This window comes from Thalassophryne amazonica, chromosome 11 (genome assembly GCF_902500255.1).
Source record: "Thalassophryne amazonica chromosome 11, fThaAma1.1, whole genome shotgun sequence".
NCBI lineage: Eukaryota > Metazoa > Chordata > Actinopteri > Batrachoidiformes > Batrachoididae > Thalassophryne > Thalassophryne amazonica.
Window position 1 is genome coordinate 88,681,648 of NC_047113.1, and position 15,094 is coordinate 88,696,741.

The following is a 15,094-nucleotide window of genomic DNA, read 5'->3' on the forward strand; positions in this document are numbered from 1 at the left end:
TCATTTTGCATGGCAGAGTTTTAACTTGCACTTGTACAACCCCTGGCAAAAATTATGGAATCACCAGCCTCTGAGGATGTTCATTCAGTTGTTTAATTTTGTAGAAAAAAAGCAGATCACAGATATGACACAAAACTAAAGTCATTTCAAATGGCAACTTTCTGGCTTTAAGAAACACTATAAGAAATCAAGAAAAAAAGATTGTGGCAGTCAGTAACGGTTACTTTTTTAGACCAAGCAGAGGAAAAAAATATGGAATCACTCAATTCTGAGGAAAAAAATATGGAATCACCCTGTAAATTTTCATCCCCAAAACTAACACCTGCATCATATCAGATCTGCTCATTAGTCTGTATCTAAAAAGGAGTGAACACACCTTGGAGAGCTGTTGCACCAAGTGGACTGACATGAATCATGGCTCCAACACGAGAGATGTCAATTGAAACAAAGGAGAGGATTATCAAACTCTTAAAAGAGAGTAAATCATCATGCAATGTTGCAAAAGATGCTGGTTATTCACAGTCAGCTGTGTCTAAACTCTGGACCAAATACAAACAACATGGGAAGGTTGTTAAAGGCAAACATACTGGTAGACCAAGGAAGACATCAAAGCATCAAGACAGAAAACTTAAAACAATATGTCTCAAAAATTGAAAAATGCACAACAAAACAAATGAGGAACGAATGGGAGGAAACTGGAGTCAACGTCTGTGACCGAACTGTAAGAAACCGCCCAAAGGAAATGGGATTTACATACAGAAAAGCTAAACGAAAGCCATCATTAACACCTAAACACAAAAAAAACAAGGTTACAATGGGCTAAGGAAAAGCATTCGTGGACTGTGGATGACTGGATGAAAGTCATATTCAGTGATGAATCTCGAATCTGCATTGGGCAAGGTGATGATGCTGGAACTTTTGTTTGGTGCCGTTCCAATGAGATTTATAATGATGACTGCCTGAAGAGAACATGTAAATTTCCACAGTCATTGATGATATGGGGCTGCATGTAAGGTAAAGGCACTTTGGAGATGGCTGTCATTACATCATCAATAAATGCACAAGTTTTCGTTGATATTTTGGACAATTGAAAGAATGTTTGGGGATGTTTCAAGATGATAATGCATCTTGCCATAGAGCAAAAACTGCGAAAACATTCCTTGTAAAAAGACACATAGGGTCAATGTCATGGCATAGGGTCAATGTCAACAAGTAGATCTGATTTGATGCAGGTGTTAGTTTGGGGGATGAAAATTTACAGGGTGATTCCATCATTTTTTCCTCTGCTTGGTCTAAAAAAAGTAACCATTACTGACTGCCGCAATCTTTTTTTCTTGATTTCTTATAGTGGTTCTTAAAGCCAGAAAGTTGTCATTTGAAATGACTTTAGTTTTGTGTCATGTCTGTGATCTGCTTTTTTTCTACAAAATTAAACAACTGAATGAACATCCTCCAAGGCCGGTGATTCCATAATTTTTGCCAGGGGTTGTAGATGTAGCGATGAACTGTGTTAACAGACAATGGTTTTCTGAAGTGTTTCTGAGTCCACGCGGTAAGAGCCTTTACACAATGATGTCGGTTTTTAATGCAGTGCCACCTGAGGGACAGCATCATTCGATGTTGGTTTTCAACCTTGCCGCTTACGTGTAGAAAGTTCTCCAGATTCTCTGAATCTTCTGATTATATTATGGACTGTATATGATGGAATCCCCAAATTCCTTGCAATTGAATGTTGAGAAATATTGTTCTTAAACTGTTGGACTATTTTTTCACGCAGTTGTTCACAAAGTGGTGATCCAAACCCCATCTTTGCTTGTGAACGGCTGAGCCTTTTGGGGATGCTCCTTTCATACCCAATCATGACACTCACCTGTTTCCAAACAGGTGTTCTTTCAGCATCCATCAACTTTCCCAATCTTTTGTTGCCTTGTCCCAACTTTTTTTGAAATGTGTTGGAGGCATCCATTTCAAAATGAGCAAATATTTGCACAAAAACAATCAAGTTTATCGGTTTGAACCTTAAATATCTTGTCTTTGTGGTGTATTCAATTGAATATTGTTGTGTGGGCCGCTGAAGAGGAGGTACTGCTGGCCCACCACCAACAGAGGGCGCCCTGCCTGGAGTGCGGGCTCCAGGCACCAGAGGGCGCTGCCGCCTTATGGGAGCAGCCAGGGTGACAGCTGTCACCCATCACTGGACACAGCTGTTCCACTCAGCACGGAGGTATATCAGTAGGACGGCGTCTCCACCTCAGTGCCGAGATATCACCTTAAGATAAAGGTAACGTTCTCTGCTGTACTTCGTACATTATTATATTGTCTTTCTTGTTGAGCATTGCAGGACAGCTGTTTACCAGAAGCCGTAGCTTCAGATAAGTACTCACCTTCCTGCAGCATTGTGACGTGAGGTGGAGGCGACTTCTCCCCTCCTCTGTGTTACTGGGTGCAGCCGCACCCACACCTGTGTGTTTACTGTTTTCTTGCCAGCAGTACCGGATCCGACGAGCGGAGGCAGTGGCCACCTGGGAATTCGGGACTTGGCGGTTCCAGTACTTCCAGGGTTCGGTGGCAGAGGAAATCCGGGTGGTTCCGGTTCGACGTGGACGGACGTCTCCTACCTTCGAGCCTGCCCACACGACACCAGTGGAATTCGGCTTAACCCCCAATTGTCAATTGTTGTATTAGTTGTGCACGTTTCACAACAGTAAAACCTTGTTATTCACCTTCTCCATTGTCCGTTCATTTACGCCCCCTGTTGTGGGTCCGTGTTCCTACACTTTCACAACAGGATATCTCGGCCAGCGTCATGGATCCCGAGGGGCGTCAACCGGCTGTTGAACGGCCAATGGAAGAACAGGGCGCGTCGGCGTCTTCGGGAGGGGTAATCGGTGAGTTGCAGCGGATCCTCACCGCTTTCACCACTCGGATCGATTTAATGACCGAGCAGCACGTTCTCCTAAACCGCAGGGTGGAGGCTCTCGCCGCACAAGTGGAAGAGCACCCTCCGGGCGCCGCTGCGGCTCTCCCTCCCGTGGATCCTGCGCGTGATAGTGACGTTCCACTGGTCGTTCAACGGCCCCTCCCTACGTCCCCAGAAGCATACATAAGCCCTCCAGAACCGTACGGAGGCTGTGTGGAGACATGCGCGGATTTCTTGATGCAGTGTTCGCTCGTCTTCGCACAGCGTCCCGTGATGTATGCGACTGACGCTAGCAAAGTAGCTTATGTAATAAACCTGCTTCGTGGGGAGGCACGCGCTTGGGCTACAGCGCTCTGGGAGCAGAACTCACGGCTCCTTCATACATACGATGGGTTTGTGCGGGAGCTCAGAACGGTGTTCGATCACCCCAATAGAGGAGAGACCGCTTCAACCGTGCTACTGTCAATGAGACAGGGGCGTCGGAGCGCAGCTGCCTATGCAGTCGCCTTCCGCATCGCGGCGGCGAGATCCGGCTGGAATAGCACTGCCCTCCGCGCCGCCTTTGTAAACGGACTGTCACTGGTCCTAAAAGAGCACCTGGTGGCGAAGGACGAACCGCGGGACTTAGATGGGCTCATCGATCTAGTCATACGACTCGACAACCGGCTAGAAGAACGCCGACGGGAACGAGGCGAAGGGCGTGGCCAGGCACGCGTCGTCCCTCTCCCTTCCGGTTCCGACCAAGCTCCGCCCTCCCCACGCTCCTCTGTTCCTGCGCTCCGTGGGGCCACAGCTCCCCCTACTGACGAAGCTATGGACACGAGTAGGGCAACATTTAGGGCACCAGCTGCACAGAGGAGACGGGCCCATGGAGCTTGTTTTGTTTGTGGTGCACTAGAGCACCATGTGAGAGACTGCCCCGAGCGGTTACAACACCAACGCCCGCCCCTAGAGACTGGGCTAGGGGTGGGCCGAGACATTCACGTGGGACACACCCACATTGCTACACGACTCCCAGTCACGATCCTGTATGAGGATTTAACCCTGAAGGCCCCAGCACTGGTGGACACGGGCTCTGAGGGGAATCTGTTGGACTGCAGATGGGCCAGGGAGATAGGGCTCCCTCTGGTGGCGCTTACTTCGCCTGTGCAGGTTCGAGCACTAGATGGCTCCCTGCTCCCTCCGATCACACATAAGACACCACCTGTAACGCTGGTGGTGTCAGGAAACCACCGGGAGGTGATCGAGTTTTTTGTGACTCAGGCCACTTCCCGTGTGGTTCTGGGTTTTCCCTGGATGCTAAAGCACAATCCCCGGATCGATTGGCCGTCCGGGGTAGTGGTACAGTGGAGCGAGACCTGCCATCGGGAGTGTCTAGGTTCCTCGGTTCCTCCCGGCTCCCACGCTAAGGAGGAGGTCCGAGTCCCGCCCAATCTGAAGGCGGTGCCAGCGGAGTACCATGACCTTGCAGACGTGTTCAGCAAGGACCTGGCTCTCACGCTTCCTCCCCACCGCCCGTATGATTGTGCCATTGATTTGGTTCCAGGCAGTGAGTTCCCGTCCAGTAGACTGTACAACCTCTCACGGCCGGAACGCGAATCAATGGAGACCTACATCCGGGACTCATTAGCTGCCGGGTTGATCCGAAATTCCACCTCCCCGATGGGTGCTGGTTTCTTTTTTGTGGGTAAAAAAGATGGCGGGCTTCGTCCATGCATTGATTACAGGGGGTTGAACGAAATCACGGTTCGCAACCGATACCCGTTGCCCTTGTTGGATTCAGTGTTCACCCCCTTGCATGGAGCCAGAATCTTCACCAAGCTTGATCTTAGGAATGCGTATCATTTGGTTCGGATCCGGAAGGGAGACGAATGGAAGACGGCATTTAACACCCCGTTAGGTCATTTTGAGTACCTGGTCATGCCGTTCGGTCTCACTAATGCTCCCGCGACTTTCCAAGCGTTGGTAAACGATGTCTTGCGGGACTTCCTGCACCGGTTCGTCTTCGTGTACCTAGACGATATACTCATCTTTTCCCCGGATCCTGAGTCTCATGTCCAGCATGTCCGTCAGGTCCTACAGCGGTTGTTGGAGAACCGTCTGTTTGTGAAGGGCGAGAAGTGTGACTTCCACCGCACCTCTTTGTCCTTCTTGGGCTTCATCATCTCCTCTAACTCCGTCGCCCCTGATCCGGCCAAGGTTGCTGCGGTGAGAGATTGGCCCCAACCCACAAGCCGTAGGAAGCTGCAACAGTTCCTCGGCTTTGCTAATTTCTACAGGAGGTTCATTAAGGGCTACAGTCAGGTAATTAGCCCCCTGACAGCCCTGACCTCACCAAAAGTCCCCTTCACCTGGTCGGATCGGTGCGAAGCCGCGTTCAAGGAGTTGAAACGGCGCTTTTCGTCTGCACCAGTTCTGGTGCAGCCCGATCCTAGCCGCCAGTTAGTGGTTGAAGTGGACGCCTCGGACTCAGGGATAGGAGCGGTGCTCTCCCAGAGCGGGAAGACCGATAAGGTCCTTCACCCGTGTGCCTATTTTTCCCGCAGGTTGACCCCCGCCGAACGGAACTATGACGTCGGCAATCGAGAACTCCTTGCGGTGAAAGAGGCCCTCGAAGAGTGGAGACATCTGTTGGAGGGAACAGCCATGCCATTCACGGTTTTCACTGACCATCGGAACCTGGAGTACATCAGGACCGCCAAGCGGCTGAACCCCAGGCAAGCCCGCTGGTCACTGTTCTTTGGCCGTTTTGACTTCCGGATTACCTACCATCCCGGGACCAAGAATCAAAGATCGGATGCATTGTCCCGGGTACACGAAGACGAAGTCAAAACGGAACCATCGGATCCCCCGGATCCCATCATCCCGGAGTCCGCTATCGTGGCCGCCCTCACCTGGGACGTGGAGAAGACCGTCCGGGAGGCCCTGACCCGTGACCCGGACCCCGGAACCGGACCAAAGAACAGACTCTACGTCCCACCGGAAGCCAGAGCTGCAGTACTGGACTTCTGTCACGGTTCTAGGCTCTCCTGTCACCCTGGGGTGCAAAGGACCGTGGCAGTCGTCCGGCAGCGCTTCTGGTGGGCGTCCTTGGAGGCCGACGTCCGGGCCTACGTCCAGGCCTGTACCACCTGCGCCAGGGGCAAGGCCGACCACCGAAAGACCTCAGGGTTGCTACAGCCGCTGCCCGTCCCACATCGCCCCTGGTCCCACATCGGCCTGGACTTTGTCACGGGTCTCCCGCCGTCCCAGGGAAACACTGTCATCTTCACGGTAGTGGACCGTTTCTCCAAGGCGGCCCACTTCGTGGCCCTCCCGAAGCTACCAACGGCCCAGGAGACCGCGGACCTCTTGGTCCACCACGTCGTCCGTCTGCATGGGATACCATCAGACATCGTCTCCGATCGCGGCCCCCAGTTCACCTCGCACGTCTGGAGGAGCTTCTGCCGGGAACTGGGGGCCACGGTCAGCCTCTCGTCCGGGTACCACCCCCAGACCAACGGGCAGGCAGAGCGGGCCAATCAGGAACTGGAGCAGACACTACGCTGTGTGACAGCCGTGCACCCGACGGCCTGGAGTACCCACCTGGCCTGGATCGAGTACGCCCACAACAGTCAAGTGTCGTCAGCCACCGGCCTCTCCCCTTTTGAGGTGTGCTTGGGGTATCAGCCCCCCCTGTTTCCGGTGGTTGAGGGAGAGGTCGGTGTGCCCTCGGTCCAGGCCCACCTACGGAAGTGCCGTCGGGTGTGGCGTGCCGCCCGCTCTGCTTTATTGAAGGCCCGGACAAGGGCGAAGAAACATGCAGACCGGCGGCGGGCCCCGGCCCCCAAGTATCGTCCTGGGCAGGAGGTATGGTTGTCCACCAAGGACATTCCTCTGCAGGTGGACTCCCCAAAACTCCAGGAACGATACATCGGACCTTTCAAAATCCTCAAAGTCATCAACCCCGCCGCAGTGAGGCTCCAGCTTCCGGCCTCGCTGCGGATCCATCCGGTATTTCATGTTTCCCGGATAAAACCCCATCACACCTCACCCCTCTGCACCCCGGGTCCGGCACCACCTCCTGCCCGGATCATCGACGGGGAACCGGCTTGGACTGTGCGCCGGCTCCTCGACGTCCGTCGGATGGGCCGGGGTTTTCAGTACCTGGTGGACTGGGAGGGGTACGGTCCCGAGGAGCGCTCCTGGGTGAAGAAGGGCTTCATCCTGGACCCGGCTCTCCTGGCCGACTTCTATCGTCGCCATCCGGACAAGCCCGGTCGTGCGCCAGGAGGCGCCCGTTGAGGGGGGGGTCCTGTTGTGTGGGCCGCTGAAGAGGAGGTACTGCTGGCCCACCACCAACAGAGGGCGCCCTGCCTGGAGTGCGGGCTCCAGGCACCAGAGGGCGCTGCCGCCTTATGGGAGCAGCCAGGGTGACAGCTGTCACCCATCACTGGACACAGCTGTTCCACTCAGCACGGAGGTATATCAGTAGGACGGCGTCTCCACCTCAGTGCCGAGATATCACCTTAAGATAAAGGTAACGTTCTCTGCTGTACTTCGTACATTATTATATTGTCTTTCTTGTTGAGCATTGCAGGACAGCTGTTTACCAGAAGCCGTAGCTTCAGATAAGTACTCACCTTCCTGCAGCATTGTGACGTGAGGTGGAGGCGACTTCTCCCCTCCTCTGTGTTACTGGGTGCAGCCGCACCCACACCTGTGTGTTTACTGTTTTCTTGCCAGCAGTACCGGATCCGACGAGCGGAGGCAGTGGCCACCTGGGAATTCGGGACTTGGCGGTTCCAGTACTTCCAGGGTTCGGTGGCAGAGGAAATCCGGGTGGTTCCGGTTCGACGTGGACGGACGTCTCCTACCTTCGAGCCTGCCCACACGACACCAGTGGAATTCGGCTTAACCCCCAATTGTCAATTGTTGTATTAGTTGTGCACGTTTCACAACAGTAAAACCTTGTTATTCACCTTCTCCATTGTCCGTTCATTTACGCCCCCTGTTGTGGGTCCGTGTTCCTACACTTTCACAACAGAATATAGTTTGAAGAGGATTTGCAAATCACTGTATTCTGTTATCATTTACATTTTACATAACATCCTGACTTCATTGGAATTGGGGTTGTAATTGAAATTTCCCCAAATGTTTTGTGATATTTCAGAATGTTCCCAATGATGATGTGGGAGATGACATAATGCTCCCCTTAATTGACAGAATGTGGCTACTTGGTTCTGTCAAGACAAGAGTCAAGACTCTGTCTTTCTTCTTGTCTTGACAAGAGTCAAGACAGAAGTCAGACTACCAGAGCAAGAATTTTAGCTATGAAGCTTCTGCAATTTGAAACAAAACGTCCTCACGTCAAGCAACCCAGTCCAATCAAAGATTCAAGCTTCTCTACTATGGAAACCACCTGGACAACTGAGAGCCTACACAGAAACCTTGAGTTAGTTATTGAATGTTGCATCAGTTGTAATTCAGTAACTTGATATTTATGGGTGGGGTAATTAGATTTGGGGATGCTATTTTAGCCTTAAACTGTTAGAGCACACATTTTAAGTTACTTTTTACAAGCAGTAATAGTTTGGAATGTTCTTTTGTTTGTTAGTTTTTTTTTAATAAAAGAGTAACTGAAGATTTTGCTACAGACAGGGTTCTAGCAGCATGAGGTCAGAGTGCTGCACACATTAGGCTGGTGAACAGGTGTTTAATGGAGTCTGGACAAATACACTGAGACCTGTGCTCTCACATCCATCTATCACTCACACACGAAAAACAGAGAGGGAGAACGAGAGCGAGACCTGCTCTTGACATCTATCCATCATCTCTCTCAGACAAACACCAAGGCCGAAGAAGCTTGAATAGACAGCGTGACACAATCTATGCCTGCTGGTTAGGGTTTGTGCATCTTTCAGGAGGCGCAGTAATGAACAACAATATGGTCCATCCCAAATTATCTGCCCCTGTCCACTCCATTAAAGTGTCACAGGTCTTAATGTTAATCACTTCCACTGTGGGTTTGCATAGTCATGTTTTTATGACTGTCCTCTTGCTTTCTCACAGCTGCATTCAAACAGCTATATTTTGTTATTCGACCCTTTTAATGCTGTTTTCCAGAAGGAAAGAATTTGTTTGTCAACATAATAAAGACCAAAGTTTAACCTTTCCTTTGCTTTGAGATGCTACAGAATGTGCAAATGCAAAAGAAAGAAGGAGCCATTGTGCTGTCCCAATCCCACCTTTAAATGAGTGACTGAAATATTTCTCAGAGAGAAAACTGTGTTTATGAAAGAACTTATTTGAATGGTACATCATCAAGCAATTGAATTGGAGGATAAAATTAATAATAATAATAATAATAATAATAATAATAATAAAAGAACAGTAAAGATCCACTGCACTCAGATATGTTGTTTGTGTAGTTCGGGGGGCACCCAATTTGGAGCCAGCGGGCCACATTTGGCCCATGCTCCCTTTGATTGGCCCGTCGTGTTGCTCAGCATGATGATCACAGCTAAAGAAGTATTTTTATTTTTTGTGGTCTTTTCGGGCTTGTGTCAATTCCATATCAGATCACAGTTTTACCTTAAGAAATTTGTGGGCACTGTGATGTTTCTGTGAGGGTCAATGCACTTCCCTTTCTTCCAAACACTTTTTGAATGAACACTGCCATCTATCACGCTCAAAAAGCCCCAAAGTATTCTTCATGAAGCCCTGTTTGGGATTCCTCTCTCATTTAAGGATGCTATTCAAGGTCTGTTGCAAACATAGTATCCAAATCTAATTTAAGGTGTCTTGTTGTTTTTGTCAGCTTCTCAAGATTAAATGAAACAAATTTTGAATCCCATTCATACTATGTGTCTGTGTCCTTGGACAAGACGCATTGTTGGGGTTCACCCACCTTTAATTGTGAACTAGCCTTGGCTCAAGAAGTAACCTGTGTCAGATTGGTGTGCTGTCCAGGGGGTGTTGTAGACTCTCATGCACTAAATGCTACCGAATTGGGAGATAAGCACGGGCACCAAGAGGCCAATATAGGACTTACAACCCCTGGCAAAAATTATGGAATCACCGGCCTCGGAGGATGTTCATTCAGTTGTTTAATTTTGTACAAAAAAAGCAGATCACAGATATGATACAAAACTAAAGTCATTTCAAATGGCAACTTTCTGGCTTTAAGAAACACTATAAGAAATCAAGAAAAAAAGATTGTGGCAGTCAGTAACGGTTACTTTTTTAGACCAAGCAGAGGAAAAAAATATGGAATCACTCAATTCTGAGGAAAAAAATATGGAATCACCCTGTAAATTTTCATCCCCAAAACTAACACCTGCATCATAGCAGATCTGCTCGTTAGTCTGCATCTAAAAAGGAGTGAACACACCTTGGAGAGCTGTTGCACCAAGTGGACTGACATGAATCATGGCTCCAACACGAGAGATGTCAATTGAAACAAAGGAGAGGATTATCAAACTCTTAAAGAGAGTAAATCATCACGCAATGTTGCAAAAGGTGTTGGTTGTTCACAGTCAGCTGTGTCTAAACTCTGGACCAAATACAAACAACATGGGAAGGTTGTTAAAGGCAAACATACTGGTAGACCAAGGAAGACATCAAAGCGTCAAGACAGAAAACTTAAAGCAATATGTCTCAAAAATCGAAAAATGTACAACAAAACAAATGAGGAACGAATGGGAGGAAACTGGAGTCAATGTCTGTGACCAAACTGTAAGAAACCGCCTAAAGGAAATGGGATTTACATACAGAAAAGCTAAACGAAAGGCATCATTAACACCTAAACAGAAAAAACAAGGTTACAATGGGCTAAGGAAAAGCAATTGTGGACTGTGGATGACTGGATGAAAGTCATACTCAGTGATGAATCTCGAATCTGCATTGGGCAAGGTGATGATGCTGGAACTTTTGTTTGGTGCCTTTCCAATGAGATTTATAAAGATGACTGCCTGAAGAGAACATGTAAATTTCCACAGTCATTGATGATATGGGGCTGCATGTCAGGTAAGGCACTGGGGAGATGGCTGTCATTACATCATCAATAAATGCACAAGTTTATGTTGATATTTTGGACAAGTGAAAGGATGTTTGGGATGATGAAATCATTTTTTCAAGATGATAATGCATCTTGCCATAGAGCAAAAACTGCAAAAAACATTCCTTGCAAAAAGACACATAGGGTCAATGTCATGGCATAGGGTCAATGTCAACGAGCAGATCTGATTTGATGCAGGTGTTAGTTTGGGGGATGAAAATTTACAGGGTGATTCCATAATTTTTTTCCTCAGAATTGAGTGATTCCATATTTTTTTCCTCTGCTTGGTCTAAAAAAGTAACCGTTACTGACTGTCACAATCTTTTTTTCTTGATTTCTTATAGTGTTTCTTAAAGCCAGAAAGTTGCCATTTGAAATGACTTAGTTTTGTGTCATGTCTGTGATCTGCTTTTTTCTACAAAATTAAACACTGAATGAACTCCTCTGAGGCCGGTGATTCCATAATTTTGCCAGGGGTTGTACATCTTCTTCTAGGGGTGGTGGTTAAGTGTGCTTGGTCCAGAGTGGAAGGTTCACTACTTTGCATTCTTCATGTAATGTGGAGCTGCCTCAGGAGGGCATCCAGTGTAAAACATGTCAAATCAAACATGCAGATCCACCTCAGCTTTTTGATTTTACTGTATGAAGTCAATTAGTTATTTTACAGCATCTTAGAATGTCTGTCACCAATGAAGGAGGCAGTATATGTATATGTGAGAAACACAAATAGAGCCCTTAATGTTTCAAATATAATGGGGTCATAATGTTCCCACTGAGTCATTTTAGTTGCTAAAATAGCTTGGCCGCTTGAGGGCTATAACTTAGATAACTGCAAATGCAACTTAATCAGATGAGTTGTAGAGGAGGTACCATATTTCGAAAAGATAGATGTCTACTTTTCTTGGCTGCGTTTTACTTCTGTTTTTCGCCAACCTAAGCTTGTTTAAATTACATAGGGTGTAGTTGAATTAGTGAGTAATAGTAAATGTATTTTAGCTGTAGTTTCTCTGTAAAGTGCACCTGGAAAGTATTCACAGCGCTTCACTTTTTCCACATTTTGTTGTGTTACAGCCTTATTCCAATTAATTTAATCACGTCAGTTTGCCTTTACAGTCAATCTTGTTCGACAGTGCTACCAGAAAGTATTCACAGTGCATCACTTTTTCCACATTTCATGTTACAGACTTATTCCAAAATGGAGTAAATTCATTTTTCCCTCAAAATTGTACTCATAACACCCCATAATGACAAGAAGAAATTTTGTTTAAAATTTTTGAAAATGTATTAAAAATGAAAAACCAAGAAATCACATGTATATAAGTGTTCACACCCTTTGCTCAATACTTTATTGACACACATCTGGCGGCAATTACAGCATCAAGACTTCTGGAATATGATGCCACAAGCTTGGCACACCTATCTTTGGCCAGTTTTGCCCTTTTCACTTTGCAGCATCTCTCAAGCACCATCAGGTTGGATGGGGAGTGTCGGTGCATAGTCATTTTCAGAGCCCTCCAGAGATGCTCAATCGGATTCAGGTCTGGGCTCTGGCTGGGCCACTCAAGAACATTCAAAGAGTTGTCCTGAAGTCACTCCTTTGATATCTTTGCTGTGTGCTTCGGAACATTGTCCTGCTGAAAGATGAACTGTCGCCCCAGTCTGAGGTCAAGAGCGCTCTGGAGCAGGTTTTCATCCAGGATGTCTTTGTCCATTGCTGCATTCATTTTTCCCTCAACCTGACTAGTCTCCCAGTTCCTGCTGCTGAAAAACACCCCCACAGAATGATGCTGCCACCACCATGCTTCACTGTAGGGATGGTGCCTGGTTTCCTCCAAACTTGACATCTGGCATTCACACCATTGAGTTCAAGTTTTGTCTCATCAGGCCAGAGAAGTTTGTTTCTCATGGTCTGAGAGTCCTTCAGCTGCCTTTTGGCAAACTCTCGGCACGCTGCCATATGCCTTTAACAAAGGAGTGGCTTCTGTCTGGCCACTCTACATACAGGCCTGATTGGTGGATTGCTGCAGAGATGGTTGTCCTTCTGGAAGGTTCTCCTCTCTCAACAGAGGAATGCTGGACCTCTGACAGAGTGACCATCGGGTTGTTGGTCACATCATTGAGTAAAGCCCTTCTCCCCCGTTCGCTCGGTTTAGACGTGCGGCCAGTTCTAGAAATCCTTTGGAGGATCCAAATCCTTCCATTTATGGATGATAGAGACCACTGTGCTCATTTGGACCTTCAAAGCAGCAGAAATGCTTCTGTACCATTCCCCAGGCGGGTGCCTTGAGACAATCCTGAGTCTGAGGTCTACAGACAATTCCTTTGACTTTATACTTGGTTTGTGCTCTGACATGCACTGTCAACTGTGGGACCTTATATGTAGATGGGTGTGTATCTTTCCAAACCATGTCCAAGTAACTGAATTTTCTCCAGGTGGATTCCAGTTAAACTGTAGACACAACTCAAGGATGATCTCTGGAAGCTCATGCACATGTGATGTTTTTTCTTTTTTATGTTAATTTCTTTTTTTTTATAATTGTGCTAAAATAAAATAAAAAAAGAAAAAACTTTTCTTCCCCACATTGCCATTATGGGGTATTGTATGTAGAATTCATCCATTTTGGAATGCGGCTGAAACATAAAATGTGTAAAAACGTGAATAGTTTATGGATGCTATGTGCTTAGCAACTTACTAGCCTTCTTGGCCACTGGTCATTAAACATTTATATACAATATATTACCAAATTTTACAAGGTAATTCTTAGTAATTAGATGACTGTAAAAGAGTAAGAGACAATTGTGCTATCGTCGTCTGTTCAGTACTCACACAATCAAGAAATCTAACAAGCCAGCTTCTTATGAAATCAATGAAATGGCTGTCATTCTAAATCAGCATCAGTAAAATTTTCATTATAAATTGCCTTGGGTTAGCTTCAGAGATAAACATCTGCAACACATTATCTGATTCTCTGGAGGTTTTCCTCTCCAGTCAAACAATGACAGTGTTAATTAAACTAAAGTCATGTGGAGAGAGAACTCTTTTAGCCCATTTCTCTGTTTGCTCCCACTCTCCGTCATTGCACTCTGTTTGAAAAGAAATAAATTGACTTTTAATCCTCTCTGCACAACAAATCAATGGCAAGATTAACTAAGTTCTGACCTTTGTACTTTGAGAGAAAAGCTAGATTAATTCTCTGGCAAGGTAAATGTAATATCTCAACAATAAAGCACTGAAATTACATGTTTTTCAGTCAATTATCAGGGAAACAAAGTTTTAATATTGCCATCGATTCTGCTTATCGATCTGATTCCTTATCGATTCCCTTATCAATACCTCTTGTGAATTTTGTACTAAAAGTAGGCTTTACAGGTTTTCTATGTACGAGGTCTATTAGAAAAGTATCCGACCTTTTTATTTTTTTTCAAAAACTATATGGATTTGAATCATGTGCGCTTGCATCAGCCAAGCTTGAACCTTCGTGCGCATGCGTCTTTCATTACAAAATCTCCTAGGCTGAAAAGTTCTAAGGCTCCCCATGAAGGAGTAATGCATTAACTGCATTATAGTGAGCCTGAGAACTTTTCAGCCTACCCTTGTATATAAACAAAAATAAATTAAAAAAAATTACAATTTGTAATACATTTGACTCTTTTACGGCAACAAACGCTTGACAGCTGCAACAGCTTAATGCTAATTTTAACATTGAAAATGCCGTAGACATGCTAATGTGTAATGTGCATTGGTTCCGTTTTTGTTATAAAATACATCTATCAGCTGTTTCAAAAGACCATAACAGGTCGGTTTAACATAAAAAAAGGTAAATAATACTCACAGCCATATGCTCTTTAGGGTTTTAGTGGGGGAAAGCGAAAGAAAAAAATTAATCAACGAAGCAATGATTGAAACACTGCTTCGATCTGTGAATCACTGCTTCGATTGGTTCAAGGTTCAAAGCAAAGCCCCGCTGCAGAAAATTCTGTAATCTCTGTCTGTAATCAGTGTAGAGAAATTATAATTTTCCTGACAAAAACCCCCAAAACAATGGCCACTCTGAAGGACCAATAAGGGAATCGTTAAGTAAAAAGGTCATTGATGTCGGTGGATTGAATCATTTCTTAACAATACCTGAAAGGAA

The 15,094-nt window shown here is 46.4% G+C and overlaps 1 protein-coding gene across 1 annotated transcript in view; it reads left to right on the plus strand.

Annotated features, from left to right (window-relative positions):
* Positions 1-15,094, plus strand: part of il1rapl2 (interleukin 1 receptor accessory protein-like 2) — a 1,327,545-nt gene that overhangs the window by 508,740 nt on the left and 803,711 nt on the right. The gene's annotated exons all lie outside the window — the stretch shown is intronic.